We start from the raw sequence: 14,336 nt of genomic DNA, 5'->3' as shown, positions 1-14,336 counted from the left end.
AAACAACCCCACTTGCAAATTTCATTAAATTCCTTTAAATATTTTAAATGTATTTATAAGTTTTAGTAATTCTTTCCAGGACATCAGACTCCCAACCCAGGAAGATTCAAATCCAAGCGGCAAAGTTTCACTCAGCACAAAGCAGTTGAAATATTATAAATGTAGTAAGTCACGTTCTCTGGAGCAGTTCAAAGCTGTTTACTAACAATTCTCTTACACCTCCAGAATTAAAATCACACGTCTCATTTCAATTATACATTTCAGATGAAAAACCACAAAGCTAATATATGCCGGGTTCTCTGCCGTGTTCAGTCACCTTAAATTAACCCACTGGTTGTCATGATGCTTACAAACTGCTGAACACCTCCAAAGTATTAGTACTAAGAGTTTGATTTACTTCATCTGTTTACTTATTTCTAAATAGGCGATTTCAAGTCCCTTTACTACTCATTGCTGGCTTTTGGGGTCAAAGGTTCAGGTGATAACATATCATGTACATCTAGGAAAATACCATTAAGAGGAGTCCTCTTCTAGGGGCTTCCCTGGTGGCGCAGTGGTTGAGAATCTGCCTGCTAATGTAGGGGACACGGGTTCGAGCCCTGGTCTGGGAGGATCCCACATGCTGCGGAGCAACTAGGCCCGTGAGCCACAACTACTGAGCCTGCGTGTCTGGAGCCTGTGCTCCGCAACAAGAGAGGCCCGTGCACCGCGATGAAGAGTGGCCCCCGCTTGCCACAACTAGAGAAAGCCCTTGCACAGAAACGAAGACCCAACACAGCAAAAATAAATTAATTAATAAACTCCTACCCCCAACATCTTTTTAAAAAAAGGAAAAAAAATTAAACAAAAGAGGAGTCCTCTTCTAGTCTTTGAACTCTGTGGTGGACTGAATAACGGTCCCCACAAGATGTCCATGTCCTAATCCCTGGGACCTGTGACCATGTTACTTTACATGGCAAATGGGACTTCGCAGAGGGTAATTGAGTTAAGGTACTTAATGGGGAGGTTATTCTGGATTATCTGGTTGGGCTCTTACTAAGAGGGAGCCAGGCCAGCAATGTCAGAAGATGTGATGATGGAGGTGGAGATTGGAATGACATGAGGCCACAAGCCAAGGAAGGCACTGTCCTCTAGAAGCTGGAACGGGCAAGGAGATGAACTCTCCCCTAGAGCCTCCAGAGGGAATGCAACCCTGCTGGCCCATTTTGGGTTTCTGAACTGTAAGATAATAAATTCATATTTTAAGCCACTACATTTGTGGTAATTTGTTACAGCAACAATAGGACACTAATACTTGCTCCATTATCCAGGCCTCTGGGAAGCCTGGCTGCCTCCCTGACGCCAGTGACCCACGTTACAGGCTTGAGGCTTTGGAGAAACCACCCCAGCTTCAGAGGCCTGAACTTGCAACGTCATCCCTGGGAGGCTGTCACAGCTACTGGACCAGAACTCCTAACCCTAACATTGCCAGTCTGCAGAGGAGGGAGATGGAAGCTTCAAAGCTCTGAAACTCCAAAAGGGCCAGAATGATTAGGCCCAGCAGGAGGTGGGTAGGCTGATTAGCTCACCTGGTTAGTGGCACTGGCTGAGGGGATGAAGGCTGTGGGCTTAACCCCCGATGGTGTAGATGACCTCACACGGACAAGTCTGCCCCGAGGTCATAGGCTGCTCCTTCACCCCCTAGGGGGACAGAAGAGAGGTAAGTAAGCACCAGCACTGCCACTAAAACCATTGAAGAACCTTGTCTGCATGCAGTGCCCTGGAGGACGGCACTGGACAGACACCCCTCTCACCCAGCACCGGGCAAACCTGGACATCAGAGCTGGAAGCCTACGTCGAAGCAGAGAGGGCCCAGAGATAACAGGACACTCAGACATGGTGGGATAGGGTCCTTCAGCTAAACTATAGCTCTAGAAGCCACTCTGTGACCGTGGAGGCTTTCAGAGCCCCAAGAGTGGTGCGGCAGCCCCTGTCTCAGCAGGCACAGCTAAGGTGCTGCAGTGGGACACTTTGCTAGTGACTGGACCACCTCGCCGGCTTAGAGACAAAGGGGAAATGGGCTTCAGGGTGTCTCCAGAGCCCAGGGCCTAGGCAGCAGCCCAGCTTCAGGCAGGGACTGACGGGAAGCCAAGAGCCTGCCATCTCTCCATCTCATCTCGGCCCCTCTCTGTGTGGGAGTTTCGCTCCTCTCTCAGGCACGGCTCTCTCTGGTCGTGACCCCTGTGGTGGGAGAGGCTGACCCTATGTACCCCAGTGTTTTCCTCTACACAAGAAGCTAGTCCCAATTCCAAGATTGCAGGACCCACTTGGCCCAGCCTGGCCTGGTCTGACACAGTGATGCCTACCCGTGGATGAGGCTGAGGCCATCCGTCAGGAGATGGGTGGGACAGATAACTCAAAAGGCGGCCTTATAAGAGCTACCTCAGTTCATTATCAATTTTCACATCTCTGAGATTGGGATGTAGCTTATGACCAATCTCACCTTAGAATTAATGGTATCCTACCATTGCTGTTGGCAAGGTGGCAGTCATGACCTAGAGTCACTGCCTGCCCTTTGGAAGTAGGAAAGTGAGTCCTGGTTTTGTCTCAAACTTCCATTAACACCTTCTAGTAAGATCAGGCACCAGGATCAAAGCCTGCAGAATGGATATACAGAAAGTCGATCTGGAGGTCATAGTGGAGCTCTCTCTTATGAAAAGCTGCCTTTTTAATGCTATGGATCGAAATGACATGTGGAAAATGCACTTAAAGACTGTGACAAGGAATTCAGAAGAGTTGGACTCTGCGTTTGAGAAGTTTTAGCAAATTTGTTTTGCTCATACTTTCTTTTTTATCTCTGCACAAGAGTGACAGATGATAAAAACGTTTAAAGTCTAAAAGAGCTCGTTCAATAAGTACATAATGCACATAAGTACAAAATAAAAGAATGATAAGAAAGCCTTGTATGACAGTTTCGTTGGTTACACATTTTCTTTCTTGATGGTTTATAAAATAATGGAGCGTCTTCTAAATCTGGCCATAGTTTAGATTCAATGAAATATGGCCCACGGAACAGATTAGATTACCTGTCAACTCCCCAACCTTCTGGATTCTATTTTTGATGAGAGCACAAAAGAAAGATTCATCCTAAACCTACTCTATGTAATTTGGCAAGCTAAGAGGTCCTCAGCCAATGTAAAACCTCCGTTCTTATCACAGATTACTTTAACAGATGGTCTCTAATCGCCCCTCTCTAGCATCTTCCATTTCTCATTATCCTGTTTTTCTTAGACATCTCCTTGAATCCTACTTTTCCAACAGAAAGTGCAAGAGAGATTTTGCAAACTCTTAATACCTGGGAAGATGGCTTCTGAAAGCAAGCTATTTGAAAGAGGGTTTGTGAACACTTGTAAAAGGATGCAGCCATCCCTGGGTGCAGCCCGGTTCCGTGAAGAGCAGGTGCTGCTTGACTAACATTGTCTTCTTTTGGGGTTGGTACTGGGCTCTTCAGAAAGAGCAATATAAAGATGTCTCAGTCCTGGGATTCCCTGGTGGCGCAGTGGTTGAGAGTCCACCTGCCGATACAGGGGACGTGGGTTCGTGCCCTGGTCCGGGAAGATCCCACATGCCGCAGAGCGGCTAGGCCCGTGAGCCATGGCCGCTGAGCCTGCGCGTCCAGAGCCTGTGCTCCGCAACGGGAGAGGCCACAGCAGTGAGAGGCCCGCGTACCGCAAAAAAAAAAATGTCTCAGTCCTTTCTGAAATTCAGACAAGCAGCGTCTCCTCTATTCCTGGCGGGGACGATAGAGAGTCCCACTGCAGTGCTAAGTGGCTGTGTAAAAAAAAGCGTGCCCAGAGTGTGCTGCCTTATGAATCTGATGACTTCTGGGAGGTTGCTATAGGCTGTAAGGACCGATTGTTGGTTCTGTTTTGTTTAAGTCCTACTGACTTGGACTCATCAACCCCACAGGTGCTATGAAGCCTATAAGGTAAATGAGAGAATTAGGATCTCAAAAGATCTCAACAGGCAGTAATGATGGGAGTAATCTTATAAGGTTACATTTCATGGGAATGCATGTAAAACCCTGGAAGTGGGTCTAAAAATAAACAGGATGTGGGAGATACCCTGGAAAGGAGACCAAGAATATCCCCAACTTAATACGAGTGAACAGTATGGAGAAGCAGCTCCAAAGAGCTAATTTGATCTTGGGCTGGACCAATAGCTTGGAAACTCAGAAGATGCTTGTGCCCACGTTATCTGCCAATTGCAGGAGAAGCATGGAAAGCTGGTCTTTAACAGACAAAGTGAAGCAATGCTGCAGTGGGGGAGAGACCTAGCCCCATGTCAGCTCAAGCATGTGAGTGAGATGAGCTGGATCCTGGTACCTCGTGACACATTTTCCTTTTCCTGCTCTGTCCAGAACAGCCAAGCTTGGAGCCAAGGTGGGTGGGAGGAGAAAGGGGGGATGGAGAGAGAGAAAAGGATATTTTGGTCTCATACACAATCAGCCTGAGATGATTAGATGTAATATCTCATGCATGTACTCAACCCAGCGTCATTTGAGGATGATATTAGGTTGTGTATTTGGTTAGGACCCTTCTAGACCAAGAGCCACAAAACCCAACCCAAGCTGGTAAGGCTGAGGGTGATTTACTGGCCTGGATAACTGAAGTGTCCGGAGGTAATGCCTGAGGCAGGGGCTTACATGCTGCCAGCAGGACCTAGTTTCTCTGGATGGACTTCATTCTCAAACATGCTGTCCTGCTTCAGTCCAGTGAGTTCACAGCACACCATCGTCTAGAGCTTTCCTTGGGGGTAAGTAACCCAAACTAAGACACAGACCATTCTTGGGAACATGCTTGGGAGAGTGACTTCACCTGAGACTCTTGAGATGGGCGCCCAGGGGCCCCATGCCTTGTGCTCACACAGTACTAGAACACTTGGACCTGCCGGCTGCAGAAACTGTCCTTGCTGCCGCGTTGAGAAGGGAACACCAAGGGTGTGGGAAGGGGGCTGCCGCCTCTCTCTGGGCTGCCTACGTGTTTCTTCATGTGCAGCCAGCAGCTGGCAGGATTGGAAAATAGGGAGATTCCTGCATGCCTTGGGGAGGTGTGAGGAGTCCTGGTGGTCAGGCATGTGGGCACTCAGAAGACTGTCACTGGGCACCTGTGGGAGAGCCCAGAGTTAGGATCAAAATTCTCATTTTATAGTTCAAGGCAATGGGAAAATAGGGTTCTTTACGTAAAACTTCTGTTTATAGGTTGTCTTTTAGAACGCATCTATTCACTACGGGTTGCCTAGAGTAGGGTGGATGTAAATGAAATTCTAGAATGAAGCAACTAATCCAGTGTCCAGTAAGCCCCCATTAAGGCTTCCTTCCACCTTCCCCACACAGCTACCAGAAAGCTGCTTTTTGAGAAAGCTGTTCTTAAAATTAGCTAGGTGGATGCTGCCCTCCAGTGGCCAGATGTGTCCTTACAGCATTTCCCAGTTTGAGAGGAGCAGGGAGCAAGACCTGAGCAGGCACCCTCACATCCTCCTTTCTTGCTTTTGCACTGCTCCCAGCGGGTCCCAGCTGGGCTGTTCCTGGGATGTTGGGGGCCATGGTCTGTGCCACAGAGGGACAGCAGAAGCAACATTTAGCAGGAGAAAAACAATGACTAACACTTGTTGACACTTACTTTGTGCTGGCCCAAGTCTTAAGCGATTTCTCTGCATTTAATCGTCACACATACTATTATTACCCCATTTTAAAAACCAGGAAACCAAGGCATAGAAACCTTAAGTTAGTGGGCAAGCTGAGATTTGAACCCAGGTCTCTCTAGTCTCCAGAAGCAATGTTTCATTCACTTTACCAGTGGTACTCAAACTTTGCTATGCCCAAGAATTGTTTAGGGAGTTTGTCAAAGATGCAGAATCCAGGGCTCTGTCCCCTAAGATTGTGATTGAGTGGGTCTAAGAGGAGCAAAGACAACTGGGAATCTGTCCCCGGGACATTATGGGTAGAATCTAGTAAGTAGTCCAAGCAGGGTCACGGGCCACACTTTGGGAAGCATTAGATTAAGATCTCCTCATTAATAGGAGGGATAATTTGTCAGGACATAAGAAAGAACTTTATAATAGTCATATATTCTAATTCAAACTAATGTCTACATGCCAAGCATTTTGGTAGGTGCTCACAGAAGCAATCTCATTTCCCGTCCTTGGTGACTCTTGGAGGTTGGTGGCCCCAATTTTCAGATGAAGATGCCAAGGTGTGAACCTCCAAGAGAGAAGAAATCCCTCCTCTCCTTTCTTCTATTTTGAGGCTCCTTTCATTGGCACTCATCATGGTGGGTAGTCCCTGATGCCACTCCAAAATGTGCCACTTCGACATAAGGATTATTTTGAACTGAAGGCAATTGAGAAGATACAAGAAAAGCTCTCTTCCCTTCTCCTATGTGCCTAAAAGCAGGACATAAATTTGTAAATGTATGTATCATTTGTAAATTTTACTCTCTACCAGGAAGTCCAGAAGTTAATCACTGGCTGCAACCCTAGACCCTCAGCAGCCCAGAGACAGCATCAGAGGAATCTACACACAAACCTTGCTAAAACTAGCTCTTAGCTACCATTGGCTTCCCCATATATTTGCCTTCCCACAATTTTCCACCCTAGAAACTCAGTCCTTTTCCTGTGTCTTATCACTTCTCTAAAAAAAATTTTTTTAACATCTTTTTTTTTTTTAAATAAATAAATTTATTTATTTATTTTTGGCTGTGCTGGGTCTTTGTTGCTGCGTTCAGGCTTTCTCTAGTTGCGGTGAGCAGGGGCTACTCTTCGTTGTGGTGCGTGGGCTTCTCATTGCAGTGGCTTCTCTTGTTGCGGAGCACGGGCTCTAGGCACGCGGGCTTCAGTAGCTGTGGCTCATGGGCTTTAGAGCGCAGGCTCAGTAGTTGTGGCGCACGGGATTAGTTGCTCTGCGGCAGGAGGGATCTTCCCAGCCCAGGGCTCAAACCCGTGTCCCCTGCATTGGCAGGCGGATTCTTAACCACTGCACCACCAGGGAAGCCCCCCTAACATCTTTATTGGAGTATAATTGCTTTAAAATGTTGTGTAGTTTCTGCTGTATAACAAAGTGAATCAGATATATGTATATATATATCCCCATATCCCCTCCCTCTTGCGTCTCCCTCCCACCCTCCCTAACCCACCCCTCTAGGTGGTCACAAAGCACTGAGCTGATCTCCCTGTGCTATGCGGCTGCTTCCCACTAGCTATCTATTTTACATTTGGTAGTGTATATATGTCAGTGCAACTCTCTCACTTCGTCCCAGCTTACCCTTACCCCTCCCCGTGTCCTCAAGTACATTCTCTATGTCTGCATCTTTATTCCTGTCCTGCCCCTAGGTTCATCAGAACCTTTTTTTTTTTTTTTTAGATTCCATATATATGTGTTAGCATATGATATTTGTTTTTCTCTTTCTGACTTACTTCACTCTGTATGACAGACTCTAGGTCCATCCACCTCACTACAAATAACTCAGTTTTGTTTCTTTTTACGGCTGAGTGATATTCCATTGTACATATGTGCCACATCTTCTTTATCCATTCATCTGTTGATGGACACTTAGGTTGCTTCCATGTCCTGGCTATTGTAAATAGTGCTACGATGAACATTGTGGTACATGATTGTTTTTTTTTTGTTTTTTTTTTGTTTGTTTTTTTTTTTGTGGCCTCTTCCGTTGAGGAGCACAGGCTCTGGATGCTCAGGCTCAACGGCCATGGCTCACGGGCCCAGCCGCTCCGCGGCATGTGGGATCTTCCCGGACCGGGGCACGAACCCGCGTCCCCTGCATCGGCAGGCGGACGCTCAACCACTGCGCCACCAGGGAAGCCCCATGATTGTTTTTGAATTATGGTTTTCTCAGGGTATATTCCCAGTAGTGGGATTGCTGGGTCATATGGTAGGTCTATTTTTAATTTTTTAAGGAACCTCCATACTGTTCTCCATAGTGGCTGTATCAATTTACATTCCCACCAACAGTGCAAGAGGGTTCCCTCTTCTCCACACCCTCTCCAGCATTTACTGTTTGTAGATTTCTTGACGATGGCCATTCTGACTGGTGTGAGGTGATACCTCATTGTAGCTTTGATTTGCATTTCTCTAATGATTAGTGATGTTGAGCATCCTTTCATGTGTTTGTTGGCAATCTGTATATCTTCTTTGGAGAAATGTCTGTTTAGGTCTTCTGTCCATTTTGGATTGCATTGTTTGTTTTATTGATATCAAGCTGCATGTCAGTTCTCTAAAAATTTATTGTTCTTTTGTTAAGATGCTACACAAGCCCAAGTTCTAACCACTCTTTTGAGTTACTCAACTCTGTGAGCTTCCATGTGCGAGTGGGGTGCACATGTTAAACTTCTGTTTATTTTTCTCTTGTTAATCTGTCCTTTGTTAGTATAATATACAGGGCCCCTGTACAATAAACCTAAGAAGGGTAGAGGAAAACAAGATTTTTTCCCCTCCCCTGCACCCCCATGGAAATCAAGCACCTTGGCATTGTTGGGGACCTTTGTGTTGTCTGGCAGGAGGCACGGAGAAAGCACAGGATGGCATCCTTGTTGAACCCAAGTTTGTGTGCCCGATACACAGTGAGGCCAAACAAACCGAAGTGTCGGAGTTTGGAGCAGAAAAAGGTTTATCGCAAGGACCAAGCAAGGTGAATGGGCAGCTTATGCTCAGAAGACCCCAAGCCCTCTGAGAGTTTTCAGGGAAGCATTTTTAAAGGAGACATTTGGGGTGAGGGCTGCAGGTGAGGTCTCAGCATGTAGTTACCATCGTCCACATGAGTAGGGGCCTTAGTTCCCGCAGAACGACTCATAGATATATATCAGATTGTTATGTACGTTCCTTGAGGAGAAACTAGGACTCTTTTGTCTCTGCACTATTGTTTCTTGCCTGCTTTCCCTTGGTTTCTGCATTCCCTCACTTCCCTAATTAGTAAGTGGCTGAATCTGCTCTTTGGAACTCAGGGAAGGTCTAGGAGACTAAAAGCCTTTTTCTGCCAATGAGAAATGGAGGCTTTTGTACCTGGGAGGGCTTCACAGGATCCTGCTCAGTTTCAATCCCCGTTTTCTTTGATACTCCTCAATCCTGAGGGTACAGGGGTGGGACAAGAAAGGGAATAAAGTTTTGCATAGAGAGGTTAATCATAAACTCAGCAGAGGAACTCGGCTTTGGGGGACTGGGTTTTCAATATTGTTGAGCTGACTCACCCCACCTGCCGCGAGCAGGCTTGAGTGAGGGTTTGGTGGGCCTGCAGAGCAGCCGCCCCAGGTGTCACTAGGGTGGCATCAATCCTGGGATCTGGAGCAGCTAGTCCCTGGGAAAGGACTCACAGGGGAAGACGAGGTGCTGTAACAAGCGTTTTGGGAGCCAAGTCCTGGTTGCTGTGGGGCTGCTTTTCAGGGGGGCCCACAAGTGCCGTCAAATCAGGACACGCCCTCTGCAGTGAAGAGCTCCCACCAGGTAAACCCAGGAGCCCAGGAGCAGCAGGAAAACTCTGAGGCAGGCTGGGAGCAGGGAGGCCAGCTTTCCAATTTGGGCCCCGGGGAGCTGGGAAAGCCCTCTGGGGCTGTGGCCACAGGCCTGATGTTCATCCAGGCTCAAGGCCTCAAGGGTCTTGGGGTCCCTGCCTAGACCTTCAGTTATTTGGGCAGAAGACAGAGCCTGTGAGTCCTCCGACCCGGTTCTGTGAACAGGGCTGCGTGGGGAAGGGGCTGCCTCCGTGGCTGGGCCCTGAGGGGGCAATGTATGCCCACCCCTCGTCTGCGCCCCAGGGGTCCAGGCCCTCCAGCCAGAGAGGGCCTGGGAGTTTCTGTGAGCTGCGCGTGCCGGGAGGGGAGGCCTGCGGAAGGACAGAGCTGGCGGCAGGAGCAGTAGGTTCTCGGCTTCTGCTTCACCCGATGCCCGGCCTCTGGCAGTTGCCAGAATGTGTATGTGATTTACGTGGGACCCGATTTTGGTTTGGTAACACTGGGAGCCGAGGGTGAATTCTGGGGCCGCCTGGCCCTGGTGTACCAGAGGCTGGGGGTGGTGGCCAAACCGGCTGTTCCTGCCCAGGCACTGGGTCCCTAAGTAGGAGCCTTGCCTGCAAGAGGATCCCCACCCCCGCCTTCGCTTTCATAACCAGGAGGACTTCCTCCCCACCCCCAGGACCCCTCGGGCTCCCCTCACTCCCCCTCGCCCGCCATAGCTCTCCTTTCTTTAGGGTGTGCCCCTCTTACAACTTCCTCTTTATACCATTTGTATTATCTGATTTTTTTTTTTTTATATGAAGCGAGTGTTATTTTTACAATGACATATGTTAAGATACTTTTCATCTGGGGGAAAGCACATATTGGGCAATCCTCAGGAAAACAGGCTAGTTCACCGGGAGCAATAATTTCATTTAAAAAGAACACGTTCTCACAGATTTTTAAGAAAACCTCCCAGAACCCAGTTTGAGAAATTCTGACTTGAAAATGTAAGGGCTAATTCAACTTTAAGTGTCTTTCAGTCGTGAAATATCGATATAAAAACCTCACCTTTAGAACTTGTAAAAAAACCTTAAGATTATTTATTACGACGAACACAAAACTTAAAAATACTCATAGGATTTCTGATTCCTGAACTTGGGAAGGTCTAAGGACGCTGATTTGAGAAAGGCTAAGGTCAGGTGTCAGGCTGACGCTGAGAGGTTTTTTTTGTTTTTTGGTTTGTTTTTTGGGTGGTGTGGTTAAACCTTGCTCACTAAGAAATACAAAGTATTACACAAATGTAGGAGAAGAATGCATGATGGCATGGAGGAATGCGCAAAACAGGATATAAAGGAAATTGTAGAGTCATGTAGGGGAGGAAAAATATCTTTCCTTCTACCCCTCTAAACTCTGGACTCTGAGCTGGGGGCCGTGTAACAAAAGACAGATGAACCAGAGAAAAGTATACGCATTTATTTAATATACATTTTATGTGACCTGAGAGCCTTCGTAAGCAAAATGATGACCTAAAGAAATGGTTAAACCTGAACACTTTTATAGTAGGTTTGATGAATGGAAAATTGTGGAGAAATATGAAAGGACAGAAAGTATGAGGGAAGTGTAGTAAACTAGGGGAAACTTAGCAAGGCCTGTTCCTTCAGATTCCTCTCTCTGTCCCTTCATCTTCAAAGATAAGGGTGCTCTTTTCCTCTGGGCATAGGGAGGGCACCTCTCACACGGTTTTTTTTTTTTCACGTGCTTCCGGGGAAGGTCAGAAAGTCCTTCCTGCACGTACAATTTCTCAAATCCTTCAGCTTGGCATGTTCAATATGCCAGATGCCGTATTTAAGGGTAGCATGTCCTGAACCCTGTCACTTGAAAGCACAGGCTCCAGAGCCTAGCTGCTTATGTTCAACTCCCAGGCTCTGTCCCTTCCTGTCTGTGTGACTTTGGGCAACTTAATTAATTCTCTTAACCTCCGTTTCCTCATGGGGTTTGTTAAAAGCAAGACAACAGGCCCAAAGTGGAGTCACTTATGCAAAGCTGAAACGGTGCAACTCAGATTGGGACTTGAACTCACGGTCTTTTAACTGAGATCACACACCTGGTCTCAGGACTTAATGAAGCTCAAGTTCTTGATGTTTCATCGCAGAAAGAATTCAGTGAGAGACAAAGTGATAGGTAAGAAGTGCATTTATTTAGAGAGAAACACACTCCACAGAGAGTGGGCCATCTCAGAAGGTGAGAGGCCCTGAAATATGGCGTGGTTAGGTTTTACGGGCTGGGTAATTTTGTAGGCTAATGAGGGGGAGGATTATTCCAAGTATTTGGGGGAAGGGGGCAGAGATATCCAGGAATTGATCTTTGGTGGTCGGCCTTTTTGATCTTTGGCGGTCGGCCTTTTTGATCTTTGGCGGTCGGCCTCAGAACTGTCACGGCGCTGGCAGGTGTGTCATTTAGCTAATGTATTACAGTGAGTGTATAGTGAGGCTCAACGTTCACTGGAAGTCAAATCTTCCGCCATCTTGGATCTAGTTAGTTCTAACCAGTTTTTGTCATGTCCTATGGTTATGTCATTCTTTTAAATGTTGTGCCCTGCCCCCTTCTCTCCTGTTTCAAAGCCCCATGTCACCAAACTGAGACTTAATTATAGTTTTGGCCTCTCCCAGAGATGGACTTTTAAACCAGTCAATCAGGACTCACGTGATCAGCAGTAGGGAGGTGATCTGCATGGTAGACCCCTGCCATCCCCTAAAGGAAAGAGGCCTTGCAATAGCCAGTCTGCTTTTTTTGTCTGGTTTAACTTCCTTGTCCCTGCTCCCTTCTGCCTATAGAATTCTCACTTTGTACAGCTCCTCAGAGCTCCTTTCTCTCTGCTAGATGAGATGCTGCCCAGTTTGAATCAATTTTTCCTCAAAAAACTCATAAAATTTGTAATAGCTCAGTCTATTTTTTAACAAGAGCGAATACATTCTATCCCAACATTGACCTTATACATCAGTGAATGACTATATACAGGAAACATACCCCAAATGTTCAGTGTTTACTTCTGAGTAGTGGTATTGTTGTCGAACTCAAGTGTGTGTGCCCAACACACACACTGGGGCCAAACAAACCAAAACTCAGAGTTTGGAGCAGAGAAATGTTTATTGCAAGGGCCAAGCAAGGAGAATGGGAGGCTTGTGTTCAAAAGACCTAAACTCCCTGAGGGTTTTCAGGGAAGAGTTTTTTTTTTTTAATTTTTATTGGAGTATAGTTGCTTTATAATATCGTGTTACTTTATACTGTACAGCAAAGTGAATCAGCTATACATATACATACATCCCCTCTTTTTTTGGATTTCCTTCTCATTTAGGTCACCACAGAGCACTGAGTAGAGTTCCCTGTGCTACACAGTAGGTTCTCATTAGTTATCTATTTTATGCATAGTATCAATAGTGTAAATATGTCAAACCCAATCTCCCAATTCATCCCCCCCCCTCCCCCAGGGAAGAGATTTTAAAGGCAACATTTGGGGTGAGGGCTGCAGGGTGTGTGACTTTCTTCTGATTGGTTGGTGGTGAGGTAACAGGGCAGTGTTCCAGGAATCTCAGTCATCAGCCTTCTGGTTCCAGTCAGTCTGGGGTCTCAGAATGTAGTTACCATCCTCCTCCTGGGTGGGGGCCTTAGTTCCTGCAGAACAACCCAAAGATATGTATCAGAGTGTTATATACATCCCTTGAGGAAGAACTAGGACTCTATTTTATCTCTGCACTATTGTTTCTTGCCTGTTTTTCCTTGGTTTCTCCATTCCCTCACTTCCCTAATTAGTACTGGTTGATTCTGCTCTTTGGAACTCAGGTAAGGTCTAAGAAACCAAAGGCTTTTTCTGCAAATGAGAAAGGGGGGCCAGAAAGGCTTTTGTATCTGGGAGGGCCCCCTAGGGTCCTGCTTGGTTTTGGTATCATGCTGACTATAACTATTTATACTTTTCCAACTTCTCCATTAGAAAAGGCTCCTTTTAAAATAATAACTGAGCGGGTGTGCGGCAGCAGCAGGGTCGGCGGGCTGGCGGCAGCAGCGGTACCCGGGCACTCGGGGTCCCGGTTCCGAGGAGGAGGATGTGGCGGGCGGAGGGGAAACGGCTGCCGAAAACAAGCCGGAAGAGCGTTTCCCAAAGTGTATTGTGCGGAACCAGCACCTACTGTGTCCTCAACACCGTGCCACCTATAGAAAATGGCCATGGGAACAGCAGTAGTAGTCATGTAAAAATCTTTTTACCGAAAAAACTGCTTGAATGTCTGCTGAAATATTCAAGTTTTCCCAAAGAGAGGAACCGTTGGAACACTAGTGAGGGCTCATGATGCAGCCGTCCTTTTGGATTTCTTTTTAATAATGTGTGACCCTTCACCTTTGATCCCCTGACCTGCATTACCTTGGTAACCATTTCATTTTTAAATTTAATTTCATTTTTTTTTTTTTGCGGTACGTGGGCCTCTCACTGTTGTGGCCTCTCCCGCTGCAGAGCACAGGCTCCGGATGCGCAGGCCCAGCGGCCATGGCTCATGGGCCCAGTCGCTCTGCGGCATGTGGGATCCTCCCAGTCTGGGGCACGAACCCGCGTCCTCTGCATCGGCAGGCGGACTCCCAACCACTGCACCACCAGGGAAGCCCCTAATTTCATTTTTGATTTTGGTGTACAAGCTGTAACATTTCATCTCTCAAAGTGTAACACGCTGATTTCCTCAAAGAGAGATACCCCTGTGAGCGATAAATTTGCAAAACGCTGTCTTCATTTTCTGTATTAAAATTCATTTCAGTTTTAAAAATAAAATAAAATAATAACTGAAAAAAATCAATTGCCTTCCCCACAGAAA

At 46.8% G+C, this 14,336-nt stretch overlaps 1 pseudogene; it reads left to right on the top strand.

Annotated features, from left to right (window-relative positions):
- Nucleotides 1–13,576: 13,576 nt before the first annotated feature.
- Nucleotides 13,577–13,823, top strand: LOC115852044 (calmodulin-binding transcription activator 1 pseudogene; annotated as a pseudogene).
- Nucleotides 13,824–14,336: the final 513 nt, after the last annotated feature.

The sequence above is a fragment of the Globicephala melas genome, chromosome 2 (assembly GCF_963455315.2).
Source record: "Globicephala melas chromosome 2, mGloMel1.2, whole genome shotgun sequence".
NCBI classification, from domain to species: Eukaryota; Metazoa; Chordata; class Mammalia; order Artiodactyla; family Delphinidae; genus Globicephala; species Globicephala melas.
The sequence above is the reverse complement of the archived record's forward strand: the minus strand, read 5'-3'. Positions and strand labels throughout refer to the sequence as shown.